This window comes from Sminthopsis crassicaudata, chromosome 1 (assembly GCF_048593235.1).
Source record: "Sminthopsis crassicaudata isolate SCR6 chromosome 1, ASM4859323v1, whole genome shotgun sequence".
Lineage (NCBI taxonomy): Eukaryota > Metazoa > Chordata > Mammalia > Dasyuromorphia > Dasyuridae > Sminthopsis > Sminthopsis crassicaudata.
This window is the reverse complement of record NC_133617.1, coordinates 730,242,762-730,261,412: the sequence shown is the minus strand read 5'-3', so window position 1 is coordinate 730,261,412 and position 18,651 is coordinate 730,242,762. Positions and strand designations below refer to the sequence as shown.

The following is an 18,651-nucleotide window of genomic DNA, read 5'->3' as shown; positions in this document are numbered from 1 at the left end:
GATGTGAAAACTGAAAAATAATATGTTAGAAGTTATTTGATGCAAAGATATTTCCCAGTCTATTTCTTTCCTTCTTACTCTGGATGTACTGTTTGTCTGTGCAAAAGATGACTATAGAATCCAATCTTGAAAATATTAGATATGGTAATGAGTAGAAAAATAAAAGAAGAAATAATGGTAAGGAAAAGGAAAAAAAATCACATTTGAGTTTGTAAGTTTTTATTTAGGAAATCTAAGGAAATTAATAAAAACAATAGCAAACTTTACCATCACAGTAGAATATGTTAAACCCACAAAATTAATAATATTTCTATAATTTCTCAAATTCTTAAAGGGATTTACAATCATCATCAGTTCGAGTATCTTTATTAACAACCCCTCCATGACTGCCCATCTTGTGTAACTTGTCCATATCATCTTATATATTTGACATGAGGTTCCTACCTCATAGGAGAAGAGTCTTTTATCACTTTCTTTTAATATTTTAAGGGTGCCAGTGAGTCATTCTGGCTGTCTACTTGATATCACCCCTTGCCATCTTCTCTTTTTTGTAATTGCTTTTGTTATAATACCTTTTTAACTCCTTCAGAATTCTTCTTTTGTTCCATGTTGTAGGCTATTTATTTCTAACAAGCAACTCTCTATTACTATCTACATGTTATATATTTTTAATTCCTGGGGGAATAATTGTGTTCTATCTTTTAATGCCATTTAATAACACTCTTGCAATATTGGTATTAATTTATAGAAATCATTTTCTATAATTTCTATAAATCATTAAAAATTAATCAGGAAAAAGGATATAGATACATTTTAAATATAAAAATGCATTCAAAATTTGGAAATTAATATACCATGATTTATGTGACATATATATTTTTTATAAGAAGAAAGGAAAGCTTGGATAGAATGATATTTATTTTTCATAGTTAGATCTCTCCAATATAGCAAAGATGACAAACATTCCAGTAGTTATCCCAATCTCCAGTCACATTCTCCCCTTAAACACATAGATTCAACTATAAAATTAAAAGGTAGTAACATGCTTATGAAAAGAGAGCAAATAAGGAAAGAATAGCTTACAACTGGTTATTGAAAGTCCTTTCCTTGCTTCATAGAATACTCAAGAAGTTTCCTGAGGGCAAAAATCTCTTCTCATAGTCCATGCATTGTTAGAAACCATAGCTATCACTTATTTGCATTCCAAGAAGTAATTTTTGGAAAGCTGCCTTTCCTCAATGTCTCTTAGGTAATGATGGGAATACTTTATGATTAGTACAACAGGTCCAAAGATATTGTTATTGCTTCTGCTAATGTAGTTTAAGAGATCTGACTATCTCTTGAGGAACATGTAACTGTATATTTTTTTTAATGGTGCCATTTGCTTTTTATCCAATGTACAAAAGTCTTGTGACCTTTTAAATTAAATAACCTTGTCAATTTTGATAAGCTTATGTTAAAGTTCCTTAAAATTTAGTTTACTCTGTTTATTGATTGAGATAGGTTTGTCAAAACTACTCCCTTACACATTATATGATATCTAATATGAAGTATGTGCTATTGTTATCTCCATTTAAAAAGGAAAAAGCTGAGGAGGGTGGAATCAAAATGACAGAGTATAGACAGGACGTTGCTTTAGTTCTTCCTGACTTCCCTCAGAATCAACATAAGATTAAGCCTCTGAATGGATTTTGGAGTGACAGGATTCACAAACATTAAATTATACTACATAAGTGCAAAATACCTATTATAGTTGAGGAAAAGAAGAGAGGGGGGATGCACCTTGTTTGAACCTTAATCCCATCATATTTGACTCAAAGAGGGAATAACATACATACTTAATTTGGTATAGAAATTTGTCTTACCCTATAGAGTATTAGAAGGGGAAAGGGAAAAGGAAAGAGGCACAGAGAGGACAGAAGTAAAAGAGGGAAATAATAAGAATGGGGAGAGGGACTAAAAAAAAGGGAGGTCTGAACAAAGGAGCAGATTGAAGGAGGTAGGAGTCATAACCATACACTAGTAAAGAGGGAAAGGGTGAAAAGGGAGAAAAATATAACTTGGGAAACTAGGATGGAAGGAAATGCAGAATTAGTAATCTTAATTGTGAATGTGAATGGGATGAACTCTCCCATAAGATGGAACTGGACAACAGACTGGATTAAAAGCCAGAATCCTTACTTAAATGGTTCCATTTTAGAAAAATAAATTGAACAAGCCATCAATGAACTCACTAAGAATATATCTCCAGGGCCAGATAGATTTGCAAGTGAATTCTACCAAATATTGAAAGAACAATTAATTCCAAAACTATTTGGAAAAATAATGGAAGGAGTCCTACCAAATTTCTTTTATGACACACATATGGTGCTGAAACCTAAAAATTTCAGTCAAAACAGAGAAAGAAAATTCTATATTAATTTCCCTAATGAATATTAATGCAAAAATCTTAAATAAAATATAAGCAGAAAGACTACAGCAATTTGTTTACAGGAAAATACATATGCCCAAGTAGAATTTATACTGGGGATGCAAGGCAGGAAAACTATCAGCATAATTGACCACCAATAACCAAACTTAATAAAAATATAATTATCTCAATTGATGTAAAATCATTTGATAAAATACACTATTCCTATTAAAACACTAGAGAATATAGGATAAATGGAGTTTTCATTAAAATTATAAGTAGCATCTATTTAAAACCATTAGCAAGCATTCTATGCAATGGGGATAAATTAGAAGCATTCCCAGTAAAATCAGGGGTGAAACAATGGTGCCCACTCTCACCATTACTATTCAATATTGTACTAGAAATGTTAGCTTTGGCATTAAGAGAAGAAAAATAAATCAAAATGATTAGAATAGGTAATGCGGAAACAAAATTATCACTCTTTGCACAGGATATGTTAGTATATTTAGAGAATCCTAGAGAATCTATTTAAAAGGAGAAAGCTGAGATTTTAAAGAAGGTAAGAGACTTATCCCTGATCACGCAACTTCAAATCCTAGACACCATTTGAATCCAGTTCTCCCTGACTCCAAGTCAAGGTCATGATGCCTGCTTTTTATGGGAAAAAAAAAAAAAAAAGGTTAAAACGAACTATATAAATTATACCTAAGCACAAAGAAGATAGGAGATTTATAATCTCTACTTTCAAACTTTAATATAAAGCACTTATTAGCAAATCTCTTACTGTAATTAGAAAAAATAAGAAAAATAGGATAGATAACAAGCTTAAGACATATGCATACATTAGTCTAATATTCAATAAATCTTAACATTGAAAAATTCTCAGGAGAGAATTCATCAAAAATATTTATTGAAAAAAGGCAATAAACCTAAATTTCATACTCTACATTATATTAAATTTCAAATGGATAATCTGAATATTTTTAAATGCCATTAAGAGGAACTGTTACATTTTCCACAGCCATGGAGACTGGAAAAATTCTTAACACATTGTACTTAGAGAAAACTATAATAAAGTAGATGAAATTGATTCTATAAAAATTAAAATATTTTGCACAGAAAAACAGTGCATCCAGAGTAAGAAGGAAAGAAATAGACGGAGAAATATCTTTGCATCAAATACTCCTAACAAGTGTGCCATCCAAAATTTGTAAGAAACTCATGCAAACTTATCAGTGTTTAAAGCTTCTTCTTTATTTTGACCACTTAATTTTTCATTTAAATTCTAAATTTAACAATAGCGAATAAAATTAGCATTTCCATATGCATTGTAGAATATAAGGGAAAGAGTGTGAAAGGAACTGTGACTCTTTTATTGTGTAAAGATAGTTTTTTCCTTAAAATATATAATAAATTCAACATGTAATATTCAAGGTTGTTCCTTTTAGCAATTTCTTCTCCCCGTTTTTCTATTCTCATGATAGGTGAGAAGGGGAACTCCATTCCTATTTGCCATTTACCTTCCAATTCTTTCTATCTCCCTACTAAAAAGAAAGGAAACCATCCCCCTTTAAAAAATATTCAGTCAAGAAAAAATGACTTTTCACACTGGATTTGTTCAAAAAGATTTGTTCATTCTGTATTTTGAGTCCATCATCTTTATGTCTGGTAACTCTTGTCAGACCTCAACATCTGTCCCCTAAAATTGATGTTGGTTTTTGCATTAATTGAATTGTTAAGGTAAGTAATTTTTAAAAAATTTATATAAATTATTCTTCTGACTCTTTCCCCTTCATTCTACATCAATTCATACAAGTCTTCTTAGGTTTCTCTGATAATAACCCTTTCACCATTTCTAATGATGTGATAATATTCTTCTACATTCCATGTTTATTCAGCTATTTCCAATGGATCAGTAACTCCTTAGTTCCTTGTCATTATAAAAAAAATAGAATTCACACACAAAATACCCAGAAAAAAATATATATATTTACATATAGGTCTTTTCCCCTTTAAGTTCTTTTGGATAGAGATCATGAGTCAAAAGGATTGCACAATTTGGTGACTTTTATGGTATAATTCTAGACTACTTTTCAGAATTACAATACCAATTCATGGTCTACCAACAGTGCATTAATGCAAATGTAATTCCATAGCACCTCTGACATGTGTTATTTTTCTTTTTTGTCATCTTTGTCCATCAGAGTATGAGATAAAATCTCAGAGTTGTTTTGATTTGCATTTTTCTAATTATTAGTCATTTTAGGCAATCCTCCTTCCACCTCATTTTTGTTATTGTTGTTGCTAGATTAGATTTTCACTTTTGAGAATTGTATATCCTCACACACTTTGGTCATTTTTCTATTGGGAAATGCCTCTTTATATAAATTTGGATTTGTTTCATAAATATCTTGAAAATGAGACTTTTTTCCTGAGAAAAATATTTTCCTCCAATAAATTGGTTTCCTTCTAATTTCAACTCCATTGGTATTAGTTATGCAAAGTCTTTTAAATTTTGTATAGTTAAAATGTTAATTTTATCTTCCTTGAGCCATTCTATCTTTTGTCTAGCCATGAACTCTTTTATAAATAGTTCTGAAAGACAATTTCTTTCTAAATTCTCTGTATTTTTAAATGATGTGATTTTTATAATTCTTGTCATGTATCCATTTGAACCTTCCATTGTTATATAGTATGAAATGATGGTTTATACCTTATTTTCATATGTATCTTTTAATTTTCCTGAATGGTGAAACCTTATTTTAGTAGTTAAGATCTTTGGGTTTATAAACACTATGCTAATATGTTTATTTCTGTATATTATATGGTGAATATATCCCACTGATTAAACATATATTTTTTAACCCTTACCAAATATCCATTTTCCTGTTTTATAAGTTCAATTGTCTACTAATTGGATATAAACAGGCAATTAGCAACAACCATAACAAAATCCTATTCCTATACATTATCACTAATCATATTTACAATATTTGGAATCATTAATATTTAGAGAAAATGAAAATAAAAATAATCCTGAGATTTCTTAGAACTCCATTTACATTTTTACAAAAAGTTAGCATAGTCACAGTAAAAATAGCTTGGCTATTATATTGCCGATAATTGTGAATTAGTCCAAAATTTTTGTTTAGTAATATGCAATTATGAAATGAGTTACAAAAAATATCTCTGCCTTTTGACACAGTGATTTCCACTGCTAGCATATCATAAGAAAGACAACATAAAAATATTAAAACTATGTGAGTAAAGACAATAATAAAAAATCAACAAATACATATTGTAAGCACAATAAAGAAGATAAAAGAAAAATTGAGCAGGCAAAGAGAATGTGGATACTACAATATAAACATCACTTTATGTTGTTTTGTGGTGGGGTTAATTGTTGGCAAATAATGAAAATTATAGAAATGTGTATTCATTTACCTCTTTTTAAAGTAGGAGGGTATTTGATCTCATGTTATATATTTATTTTTCATATCTTTTTCATTTCTTATAACTTAGATCATATATTTGAATGTTTTCATTTGCAAATAGAAGTTAAAATAAATGTTTCATTAGAGAGTTGTGGGAGCAGAGTATGTTGGGGGAGTAAAGCTAACCTTTCCCAGTTTCTCTCAATAACCACATAAATCAAGTCTCTGAACAGAGACTGATGGAATAAAACAACTCCCCAGCTCAAGATAGATTGGAAGGACTTCAAGAAAAGTCAATCTCACTAGGGTGAAAGAAGTGTTCAATCCAGCTGAGATAGTATCTGGAAAAGTCAGTGAGAGGGTCTTAATCCCAGCAGATCAACAAGTGAAATGTCAGTCCTGGCTCAGTAACAAAGCAGACAAGTGGGGAAGCCTCCAGTTCCAGCACAAAAGTCAAATTGCCAGCCCAGAAAACCTGTGTATAACATGGAGAGAACAGGTAGGGCTTCCCTATGTTGTGGCCAAGACCCCAAGCATAAGAGGCCCCTGAGCTAAATGCCATGACTCAAAAATTGTACAAGAAGCTTGTGATGGTGCCTCCTATGTTCCAGGAGTAGATCTTGATCTTAAAGGTAAAAAAAGGAAAAAAAAAGATGAAGAACACACAAAAAAGAACCTTAACCATACAAAGCTATTATGGTGACAGAGAAGACCAAAATTCCAACTGAGAAGAGTATAATATGGCCACATGGGAAATCTGAAAGGGTGATGTTATTGTCTCAAGCCAACAGAGGCTTCTTGGAAATGCTCATAAAGGATTTAAAAAATCAAATACAAGAGATAAAAGAAAATTTGGGAAAAGAAATGAGAGCTATAAAAAAGAGAGTCAACAGCTTAGACAAGGAAGGACAAAAATTGACTAAAGAAAGCAATTCCTTAAAAACACAATTGGTCAAATGCAAAAAAATCCATTGAAGAAAATAACACCTTGAAAAGTAGAATTAATCAAATGGAAAAAGAGATACAAAAGCTAACTGAAGAAAACCATACATTAGATACTAGAACTGTACAAATGGAAGCTATTGACTCTATGACACCTCAAGAATCAGTCAAACAAACTGAAAATAATGAAAAAATGAAAGAAAATGTAAAATACTTCTTTGGAAACACAGCTGACCTGGAAAAATAGATTTAGGAGAGAACATTTTAAAATTATTGGTCTTCCTGAAGGTTAGGACCAATAATAATAATAATAATAATAATAATAATAATAATAATAATAATAATAATAATAATAATAATAAATAATAATAATAATGTCTGGATAGCATTCTTCAAGAGATCATCAAGGAAAACTGCCCTGATACACTAGTGTCAGAGGGCAAAATAGTCATTCAGAAAATCCATCAATCACCTCTGGGAAGAGACCCCGCAAAGAAAACCACAAGAAGCATTGTTGTAGAACTCCAGAACTATAATCCCAAGGAAACAATTACTGCAAGCTTCCCCCCAAAAAAAGGCCTCATTTCCAAAATATATAGAGAATTGACTCAAATTTATAATAGTTCAAGCCATTCTTCAATTGATAAATAATATGAACAGATAATTTTCAGATGAAGAAATTGAAACTATTTCTAGTCATATGAAAAGTTGCTCCAAATCACTATTGATCAGAGAAATGTAAATTAAAGACAACTCAGAGACACCAGTACACATCTTTCAGATTGGCTAAAATGATAGGAAAAGATAATGATGAATGTTGGAGAGGATGGGGGAAAAAGGACACCACTGCATTGTTAGTGGGGTTATGAAATGATTCAACCATTCTAGAGAGAGATTTGGAACTATGCCCAAAGGGCTATAACACTGTGCCTAACCTTTGACCCAGCAGTGCCATTACTGGGTCTGTATCAAAACAGAAATCATAAAAGAGGGGAAAAGACCCATATGTACAAAAATGTTTGTAGCAACCCTTTTTGTGGTAGCAAAGAAATGGAAATTGATTAAATGTGTTTCTGTCTCTCTGTGTGTGTACATATGTATATGTGTCCTTATATACACATATATAGATAGACATAGATATGTATATAGATACTTATACATCTATAGGTATATGTATGTATATTAGCATTAGTGCTATTTGTGTATGAGAGACAGTTTGAGGATAATAATTAAGAACTTTGCTTCAAAGTCATAGAATAGTTATTCTGAGGCCCCATCTCTGCTATGTACTGTCTGTGGGAACCTAGTAAAGATAATTAACCTTTCAGTGCTTCAGGCAACTCACTGAACCCATATGTTTCAGAGCAGGTGCCAGTTCCATACTTTTACCAATATAAAGGAAGTTTCCCACTGTGTGCTCCTTACATTATAAAATCACAGGTCTAGTTTTTAAAAAGTTATTTATATACATGTCTTCTATACATGTGCAAATGCTTGTGTATGTAAATAGAATAGAACATCTAAAGAACAGAATATGGCTTATCCGTTTAAAAAAAAATTCCTCCTCTCATCTGTACGTGGATGTTCATCAATGAAGATTTGTTTGTTGAATGAAGACATGACAGGGGGAAATTCTCACCCTACCAAAATTTAAGCAGGATAACAGATTCACAAGGACTAAGTGATAGTCAAAAGTCATATAGTTGGAGAGGGGCAGATTACCAGAAATCACACCATGAGTGCTGACTTCAAATCTCTTGCACTTAACTATTTGACATTCTTCCTTTGTTACTCATCCTTTCTCAGCTAATTATCTTTCCACTTCTAAATCTTGTTATGAATGACTCAATACTAGCATTCCAGTAGAGGAAAATTTAATACCATATCCCTTTGCAATGCTTTTTTCTATTTGTAACAATGACAGGATCATTGATTTAGATGTAGAAGGCATCTTAGAGATTTTCTAGTCCACAGACTTCTTTTTTTACAGATGAGGAAGCTGAGGACCACAAAGGTTAAGTGTATTACTTTTAGCCATACAGGAAATAAAGAATAAGATTGGGATTTGAAACCATGTCTTCTAGTTCTATATAAAGTGTTGTTCTTTCCATCGTGGCACACTACCTCCTAAGGGATAAGATTGCTTCTTTGAACTGACCATTATGAAATCCATGGAATGATGCCATTGGACAGCTGATAAGTACTGGACCTAGATTCCAAATATCAGTAGTGTCTGTACTTTTACACTTGTAAAAGTATGTCACTGGTACCTTGCAGTCCAGAAATGGAAAAAATTAAATCATATCAATCTTGACTGAAATTTTTAGACTCCAGACCTCTCCTTCCTGAGATCTACCCTTACTTGGATATACTTCCATTGGAAGACAGGTGCAAAATCTATCTTTCTCTTCAAATATTCCATGATCATTGCTCAGAAAAGGCAGAAACTCATTATTCTGGCTATTCTACACTGTCTCCATTTGACCTCACTTTGTCAAAATGGAATAGAGATCAGGGCCAAGTGCATCTCTAATGTCTTTGTCTGAAAAGCTTGGTACCATAGTAACGGCATATGCCAGAGACAAATGCACACAGATCCAAATGTTTTGCAGATAGCTATAATCTATGGTTATAAATTCTTAGAACACATAGTGACAGTCAGTAACAAGGAATTCAGTGAATGACAGTTGATGGAGCAGAAAACTCTGGCTCCCACTGTGATGATATTAAAATTCCCTGTAGCCTCTATTTCCCCCAAGAGTCTTCTGGGAACTCATTTCTGAAACATGACTTACTAGATTATTTCAAAGCCATGGCAGCTTTGATACAGACCCTAATGAGGATAGCTAGAGAATACATAACTGGACCATCTTAGGAAGAGGATAGCAGACTTGGAGGGACTTACTTGCCAGATATGAAGGCCATCAGAACAGCCAATATAAGTGTTTTCCAATTCTAGCTATTGTCTTAGGATAGACATTCTTATTATCTGCCCACTTGCCTGTTTTATTTTCCTCACATTAACTGAATTTAGATTTCCAGAATTTCTATATTATACCAAAGATAAAGGACTTGGGCAAACTTAAGTCTTTTCAACACTATTGTTTTCCTCCCAGATTTTTTATACCCTTTCCCCAATATATTTTTAGGGAAAAGTGATGCTAATTTATTTATATTTAACTTGTAAACAGCTTTGGTTAAAAATGATTCCATCCAATTGTCCTCATTTATTTTTCCTTAGCTACAACTTTCTTCTTCTGACACAGGAAGTCATATTTTGTCAAGAACAGATGAACTCCAACCCAGAGAGACTTGGATTCCACTGTAACCTCAGAAACCACAAAAATTGAAGAAATTTGGAAGTGAGTAAAAATTCTTATGTCCCATCTATAGCATAATGTAATATAGCATTTTATATATCTCTGAAATTTGTGAGTTTCTATTCTAATTCCTATGTCAATATCTTGGCCCATAAAAACATGATGGAACTTAGGAATAGGAAAACTTAGTAACTTAAGAAAACAGTGATTTTTCAGAGAACCACTTTTTAGTTTCCAATTTAACTTTTGAAAATAGCTGGCCTAAGTCCACAAAGACCTCCTCTGCACTCAGTACTTATTTGGAGAACAGAAGAAAATCAAGGGAGTGGGTGTTGAGGTAGATGAGATGTGGTCAATTAAATACAGTGCCTTACAAATAACCATTTACCCAAACCATTCATTCATTCATTCATTCATTCATTCATTCATTCATTCATTCATAAAGGGCATGTTCAAATGAATGTTTGTCTGAATAGCCATAGCTCTCACTTTTTCTGATTGTGCCATTAGTCTTGATCAATATGTCACAGCATTAAGATAAATAGGCAAAGTAAGGCAACTTGAGAAAAATAAGGAATATTTATGCTGGCCTATCAACTGGAGTAGTGTGATTATCAATACTCTTCCCCATATTATGTTCTATGAGATTAAGAATCACACCAGGTTCTCTGGTATCTTCCTGAAATCTTGTGATTGTTAAGGGCTTTCAATGAATTTTGGATCATTTGGACATCATGCCTTGTTGAAGGAGAATCTTTAAAATTGAACTTTTCTGAATGAAATGTTTTGGGGTTTTTTTAATCATAAAAGGACAAGTGGGATTTTATATTTTCTGCATCTTTCTTTGAATTGCTATTGATTAATGTAAGATGGGGATTTTATCCTCCCCACTCCCATCTCCCTTCAGCTGATTTAGTGACAGGATATAATCACAGATGAAGAGGTGATAATATGTTAACAATGTGTTAACGTAGTATTATCCCTTTACAAAGTATGGGTACCTTTCTCTGAATTCAAAGGGGCAAGTCTGTTGGATAGCATGAAAATATGCTACCTCCTGGAGGTTTTAAATAACAGTGGAGTGGGTTGGTAAGTTTCTTCTCATAATTCATATTTGGGGCTATGCTGGTTATTTGTAATTGGACAGCATTCACTTTGAATTGTTTTGAAGCTATCATCCTTTTTCTTTGAATTGTTGCCAATGTCTGTGTGTAGGAAAAACTAAAATCTACTACTCTTATTATATACTGTCTACATTTTCTTGTAATTCATTTTCCTTTATGAACTTAGATGTAAAGGTTTTTGTAGCATATAGGATTAACAATGATATTGATTCCCATTTTTAGTTTCTACTTATATTATGAATTTTTGGTTTTGCTTTATTTGAAAGCATGATTCTCAACCCTGCTTTTTTGGATTCACCAGAAATAGTAAATTTTGTTGGAAGCCCCCATTTCTATTCTGTGTTCTTAAACATTTTCAGCACATTTATAGTAAGGAACATATTGTGGATATTTTTTTTAAATCCTATTTTCCTTTCTTTAATTCTATTGGTTTCTTCAATCTATTCACATTTTAAAGTTATAAGGAACTTATATTTTATTCCATTTGTCTCTAATGTTGCTTTTTATGTTTCTCTTCCTCCTTATTACTGTTTAGCCTACTTTAAGGCAACTATGTTCTCACCAGCTTTTCTCAGCTTTCTTTTAATTTCTTCCTTGTCATTTGACACCCCTTTCCTTAGTTTTGTAGTTTTTTAAAATGCTTTTTTCATACCTTTTCTTAAAATGATTTCTTTCTATCATCTTTTAACTGAGGCTTTGTTAATTTTTACTCTTTATAATTTTAATTTGTGATTCTTATAATTTATTCATTTGTTAGATATATTCCTTATGTAAATCTTTATTTACTTTGCATTCCTTTTTCTAAACAATTCTCACCTTCTAAATGTTTTATCCTTTCTCCCTTTTTTCTGTTGTTCTTCAGCCTTAGATATATAAACTCCTAAAGGAGACAGAGAGGATAAAAGTGATAGAAGTTTATCAGTATCCTTAATTGTACAATGTATTTCTACCCCTTGTGTTCCCCCTGTCAATTTTCTTTCACATTTGCCATGATGTTTCCTTTCTGAGCTCATACCTTTCCATTCTTTGTATGCTGGTTGCTCCCATGTACTTTGATTTTTTTTTTTTTTTTTTGACAGGATGCTGTCTATGGAAGCACACCATGCTCTTAGAGGTACTGATATCTTTGAGCACCAAATTTTGCAGATTTTGTCCATTGTAGAGTCTATCTTCCATGAAAAAAGTCTCTTCTTCCAAATGAATGCCTTTCATTGAGATCCTTTCCCACAACTCAATTTTAGATTTCTCATTTAGACTCTCCTATTTCAATTATTTTCTTTGTCGTATCCATTGTCCTTTAGTTATTTTTCATTCCAAGAGACTTTGGGAATTAATTTTTCTTCAAGAATTATATAGCACATTCCACTTTATTTTCTACCTCCTTTTCTCTTTCTAAGCTCACTCTCCTACCTGCAGTTTAGTTCCCCTGCTCCCACAAATTATACAACTGAGGGGAGAGGAGTGGTTGTAAGGTTCAGTGCCCTGTATTTCATTTCTATTTCTCTATTATCACTTCTCTTATCTTAGGCCTATTTTCATGTTTATCTTTTTGTATTCTCACAGGAAGAAGCTCCTCTATTTGCTTATTAAGGTTATTTTTAACCTCATAAATAGCTTTCTTTTTCTAAGCCTTTCTTTTCTTTTTTAAATAATATCTAGAACTAGAATAATTTATTCTGTTAATTTTGATTTTCTTGAGACCTGTATTTGTTTACCTTTTCTGTATTTTGTCTAGAATATTTGTAAAAGAAATCATCTTTAATTTTTGGAGAAATCCTTCAAATGATGCTTTTATTGAACATCCATATTTTCCTAGTGATAATTAGCCTAAGGTTTTCAGGTATGCCATTTTTGGATTGCATCTTGAGTTTTCTTGTTTTTCAGATGATATTTTTCCACTTATTTCTGTGACTTCTGGTCAATGCAGAATAGTCTTGTATTATTCAAATTTCCTTACCTTTACATTTGAAAACCTTTTCCTTAATTAATTTCAGAGTTTGTTGTCTGCTATTAGAATTGTTAAATTTAATTTCTTCAATTGGACCGGCAGTGTTCTTCTGGGAAACCTATGATCTTCAAATTATCTCTACCCATATGGTCTTTAATGTTATGCATGCGTGATCATGCCTGAACTGTTTTAATAGCCTACTAATTGATCTGCCTGACACAAGTCTGTTTCCACTCTCTATTCATCTGCCAACCAACTGTGTGGCACTTCTACTCAATAAACTCCAAGAGAAATACAAATCCTTTATTTAGCCTTCAATAATCTTCCTAATCTTCCTCCCTCCCCATTATCTTTGCAGTCTTATACCATATATTCAACCTCCACTCTAGACACATATTCTGTGATTCAAAAACACTTGGCTCCTTGCTCTTCTTGAATGAGAAATTCCACCTTCCAGTTCTAGCAATTTCCAGTGGTTGCCCTACATGTTTAGAATGTTCTTTTTCTTCATCATTACCTCTTTGCTTCCCTTAATTCCTTCAAGTCCTAGCTAATTCTTTCTTTTACAGGAAGCTGTTCCTGATCTCCTTCAATTATAGTGTCTTCTCTTTGTTGAACACCAGTTTATCTTGTATATTTCTTTGCACATTTTCCACCATTAAACTGCTCATTGAGAGCAATATCCTTTTCCCTAGCTCCTGGAACACATAGATAGACATTTAATAAGTATTTATTGCCTGATTAATATTTTCCATCTCCTACAAAGAAAGGGAAAATGTCTTCTCATATTTCTTCTTTAGGTCCAAGTTTGAGCAATATAATCTCAGCGCATTCGGTTTCTATTCTTTTATTATTGATATGTTCAGTTATATTTTTATAGTCATTAGGTACATTGTTTTCTTCATTCTACTTACCTTACTTTGCAACAGCTAATCTGTCTTTCCAGATTCTTTGTATTACTTGCATTCTTAGATTCTTATAGTATAGCAACATTCCTTTGCATCAATGTATCATCATTTGTATATCTGTTTCCCTATCAATGTTTCCTATTTTCCCAATGCCCTATATCCTGAAACAAGAAACTGATCAAAGCTAAAATGAGGTTGAGATGTTGCTCACTCTTCCATGGCTTTTGAAGATAATGATCACAGTACTGCATTAGTAGGAGCTCCTAGAATCCCTTTAGTTTATCTTGTATATCTTTTCCTCTAATCAACTCTTGATTATTTAAGAATTGTTGAATTCCTTTTGTGGAACACAGGGGCCATTTGCTTCTCTACTTTTCTTTTCTTTCTTTTTTTTTTTTTTTTTTTTTTTTTTTGGCTTTTTTCATCTGTCAACGATATCTACACCAGAGAGTGACTGTGAAAAAAATGAAAAGAATACTTGAAATTAGTCATTTTTCACTATTCATTAATGATTTAAAGCTTTGTGAGAGAAATGTCAAAAACTACTTATTTGGATTATCTCTGTATTTTAGTTATCCATGCTATTTCTAGCATAGGAATTATTAGCTCACACACAAAAAATGAGATTTAACATAATGATATTCACAGTACTTATAACTGCAATAACATAGCTTCAAAATTGGTTGAAGTAAAATAGTCTCTTTTCCTTCCAAATGTCACATGTTTAAAAATTATTTGGTGAAAAGAAATACTTCTTGTTATATGCTTACCTGTTTCATTTCTTTTAAGACAATAGAGAATTTTTTTTAGATGAAGACAATTTTCTTTTTTAACAGGCAAAAACATTTATAATTTGAAAACATTGGTGATAAGTTCAGGCAAAGAACTTAATTTACTGATCAAATACCACAGAATCTGAGAGTTGAAAAGGACCTTCAAATTTAAGGCATTCGTGAACAATTCCCTCAAGAAAATACTCAACAAATAGCCATCTGGCCTTTGATGTAGACTTACGGCAAATGGGAACTCAATACCTCCTGAAAGAGATCATTCTTCTTTGGAGCATTTCTACTTGTGAGGACATTTTTTCTTAGGTCAACCTTAAGTTTGTCTTTTTGAAACTTAGCATCATAAATCTAGAACTGGAAAAACTTTAAGAGGTCTTTCACGGACTCATTTTATAGTATGGAAACCCATTATGTGTGAGGTTAAAAGTCTTACTCAAGATAACCCAGATAATAAATAGCACATCTAAACCCATGCCCATTGACTCTAGAGCCATTTCTCTGCCCACTGAATTATGATGTTATTATTTAATTGTAGTATTTCACCTCAAACTCTCCCCCATTTCTACTCATTGCTAAATAGACCAAGTCTGGTCTATAAGGAAATCTAAACAGCATGGAGGTCAAATAGTCAATATTTAAGATATTAATTCAAACTATTCACTGGAAGGTCAAATACTGAAGCTAAAGTTTAAATTCTTTGGCCATATAATGAGAAGTCAGAAGTCTGAATTAGCTAGCAGTTTCTTTCCAGGCTACCAACATGATCTCAATCATTGTGGTTTTGCATCCTTGGAATCATCCTCAACTGCTCACTTTCTCTCATTCTTCCCATCTACTGTCACTTCTTCCCTAACATCTCTTCCATCTGTTCCCTTCTGCACAGAATTAGAGTTTAGGGTTCAAATGTATTCCAAACTATTTTCACAGGTACACCCTCATATAATAACCATTGTAATTCAGGCTTCTGTTAGATCTTGAAATCATTACACTTTTCCCCAATTGATCTCTCTACCTGAAGTCTCTCCCTATTTCAATCCAAGCTCCTCTCAGCTGTCAAACTGATTTACCTAAAGTACAGATTTGACCATGTCACTCCCTCCATTTAATAAACTCCCATAGGTAATGGGACCATTGCTAATCATCATGACCTATGTCTTACCACTGGATCCCAATGACTCTGAAGGAAAGAGCAAAATTGGTGACTTTATACAGTTCAGCCTCATTTAAATCCAATTTGCTGGCAAGTCAAGATATTGCTTTCCTGATATTGTTGGTCTTCTTAGAGAATGAAGCATAAACAACAATAGCTAATACTTCTAAGATCAAACATAAATACATGTTTGATATTTAATGCTTTTTACCACCTGGCTCCATCCAACATTTCCAGTCTAATTATGCACTATTCCCTTTCATGTGCTCTATGGTCCAACCACACTTCTTTATTTATTCCATCCTTTATCTTCCTTATGGTTCTAATGCCAATACTCTACTAGTTCAGATCCTCAATTGAATTGAAATGAGGTGATCACAAGTCACTGAATGGTTAACAAAAGGAGGTTTACTCTTCCCAAATAAGCAACAAGGACATAATGGCATTAATTTCTCTGGATGTGGCTCCTTTTATCTTTATTTGGAAATTTGTCTGGTTAATAAGGAAGGATATGGTACGCATGTCTTTGTGGTCATCAGAAATCTACCAGATCTGAGGAGTTCTATCTACTTGGGACTTTTGATGTCCTTGAATTATCAGGAAACAAAGATGGTGGAATAGGTTAGCAAATTTCAAGTTCTTCAGATTTCCCCCTCAAGTGGAATAAATTTGTGCTTCAGGGTTAACAAAGAGTGGTTAAAAAAATCAAGAAGACTTGGAGCAGAATTCCCCTAGTACAGTCCAACAAGATCTGAAGAAAGAACTCAGGACAGGATTAGAAGTGCTTATACTAATACCTCTTCTTTAAAAGCATGAATTGGCAAAGGAAGAATCCAACCATAGAAACTCACTATGGGAATAGGGAAGACTAAGATTCATCTTCAGAAGAGGAACTTAAGTACAAAATTGAAGTAAAAAAGCTTCTACCCCAAAGATATGAAATGGCTTTCTTCCCAAAGAGAATTTATAGAAGAACTAAAAAAAAATTAAAAATCAAATGAGAGACATTGAGGAAAAAACTAAAAAACAAAATAAAACAAAATAAACCATCCAAGAAAAACAAGGATTGTGAAAAAAGGGTTAACTAACTAGAAAAGGAGATACAGAATTTCAAAGATGAAAATAATTCTTTGAAAATTAGAATTGGGAAGGGGAAGCCGTGAAAATAAGAGAGACCAAGAAATAAAAAATATATATATTATAAAGAATGAAAAGAAACCATAAATATGAAACAGCTTATAAAGAAAATGACAGATCAAGAAGAGAAAATATAAGAATGATCAGACTGCTTGAAATTTGTGACCAATCCCCCCTCCCCCAAACTTTGACACAATAATGCAAGAAAAAATACAAGAAAAATGTTCTGGGGTATGGAACATGAGGGAAAAGTAGAACTAGAAAAAGCCCACCAATCACCACCTCAAAGAGATCCTTTGTGAAAAACACACAGGAATATTATACTCCCATATCAAAGAGAAATATTTTCAAGAAACAAGGAAAAATAATTCAAATATGCTGGAGCTAAAATTAGAATTGTACAGAATTTATCAGCAGCCACAATAGAAGACCACAGGTCCTGAAATCATCTCTACTGACAATCAAAAGAATTAGACTTGCAGCCAAAAATATCGTATCCAGAAAAATTATCTATAATATTGAATAAGAAAAAAAATGGACATTCAACAAACTTGCAGATTTTCAGGATTTTCTATCAACCAAATCTGAATTTAATAGAAAATATAATATATAAAAGCCAATATCAAAGATCAATTTCAAGGAACTCGTGGTTTTTTTTTCACATGGGAAATGTATACCATATGTTTAAGATTGACAGCAACAGTAGGTTAGCTCAAAAGAAAGATTGAAGCACAGTTAAAATAAAAATAGTAATTGTATTAAACAAATGAGGTGCAGAGGAAGGGGAGAAGGTCTTATAATTCTGAAAACCTACTCATACCAGGAATGCATAAAAGGCAACATTGCATATATATCATGAAGGGTATCCTCCAAAATCTATAAGGAAATAAGAAAGGAGGAATGGGCAGATGGGGAAGCAAAGGGTAAGGGAAAAAGACAAGGGAGGGATTCTTGGGTGGAGGAAGGTTAAGTAGTAGTAAGGCAAGTTAAGGAGCAGAATTAAAGCAAAGAGTCCACAGGGATAGGAAAGATGTGTATGTATACGGAGGGGCAGTGTTTGTGTGTGTGTGTTCATGTATATGTATGTATATCTTCATATATGTATACATAATACATCTTTTATTAACTATAGCTTGTTTGGATGGTAGGAGCATGAAAGGAGAAAAAAGAATAAAGTAAATAAGGTGCCCAGCAGAGAAAAAAAGAACAATTTATAAGGAAGCAAAAAAATGGACATTCACAAGTATAATTTCTTCTAATATATATATTCATGAACTGGTAAAATTGTTATATATTTTGAATCCTCCTTGATGTTCCGCTGGGCATATGACAATGTTCTTTTGTTTTGTTTTATATTTTTTTCTGTTTTTTTATCCTGTTTTTTTTTAAATAAAATAAATTCTGAAAAACATGTATCACAAAGCTACATCAGGAAGATGGAGCAAATCTGGTCAAAGGAACAGCTTTGTTTTTTCTTTTTTACACAA

General features: G+C 32.5%; 1 long non-coding RNA gene across 8 annotated transcripts in view; it reads left to right on the top strand.

Annotated features, from left to right (window-relative positions):
* The window catches only part of LOC141551936 (uncharacterized), a 484,713-nt gene that overhangs the window by 449,980 nt on the left and 16,082 nt on the right, over window positions 1-18,651 (top strand). For 4 of the 8 annotated variants that reach the window (XR_012485020.1, XR_012485017.1, XR_012485019.1 and 1 more), the window contains one exon: window positions 10,056-10,151. This is a non-coding gene — a long non-coding RNA (uncharacterized LOC141551936). Of the gene's footprint in view, window positions 1-10,030; window positions 10,152-18,651 lie in introns of all 8 variants that reach the window. The other 4 variants (XR_012485014.1, XR_012485018.1, XR_012485015.1 and 1 more) reach the window with 1 other exon arrangement.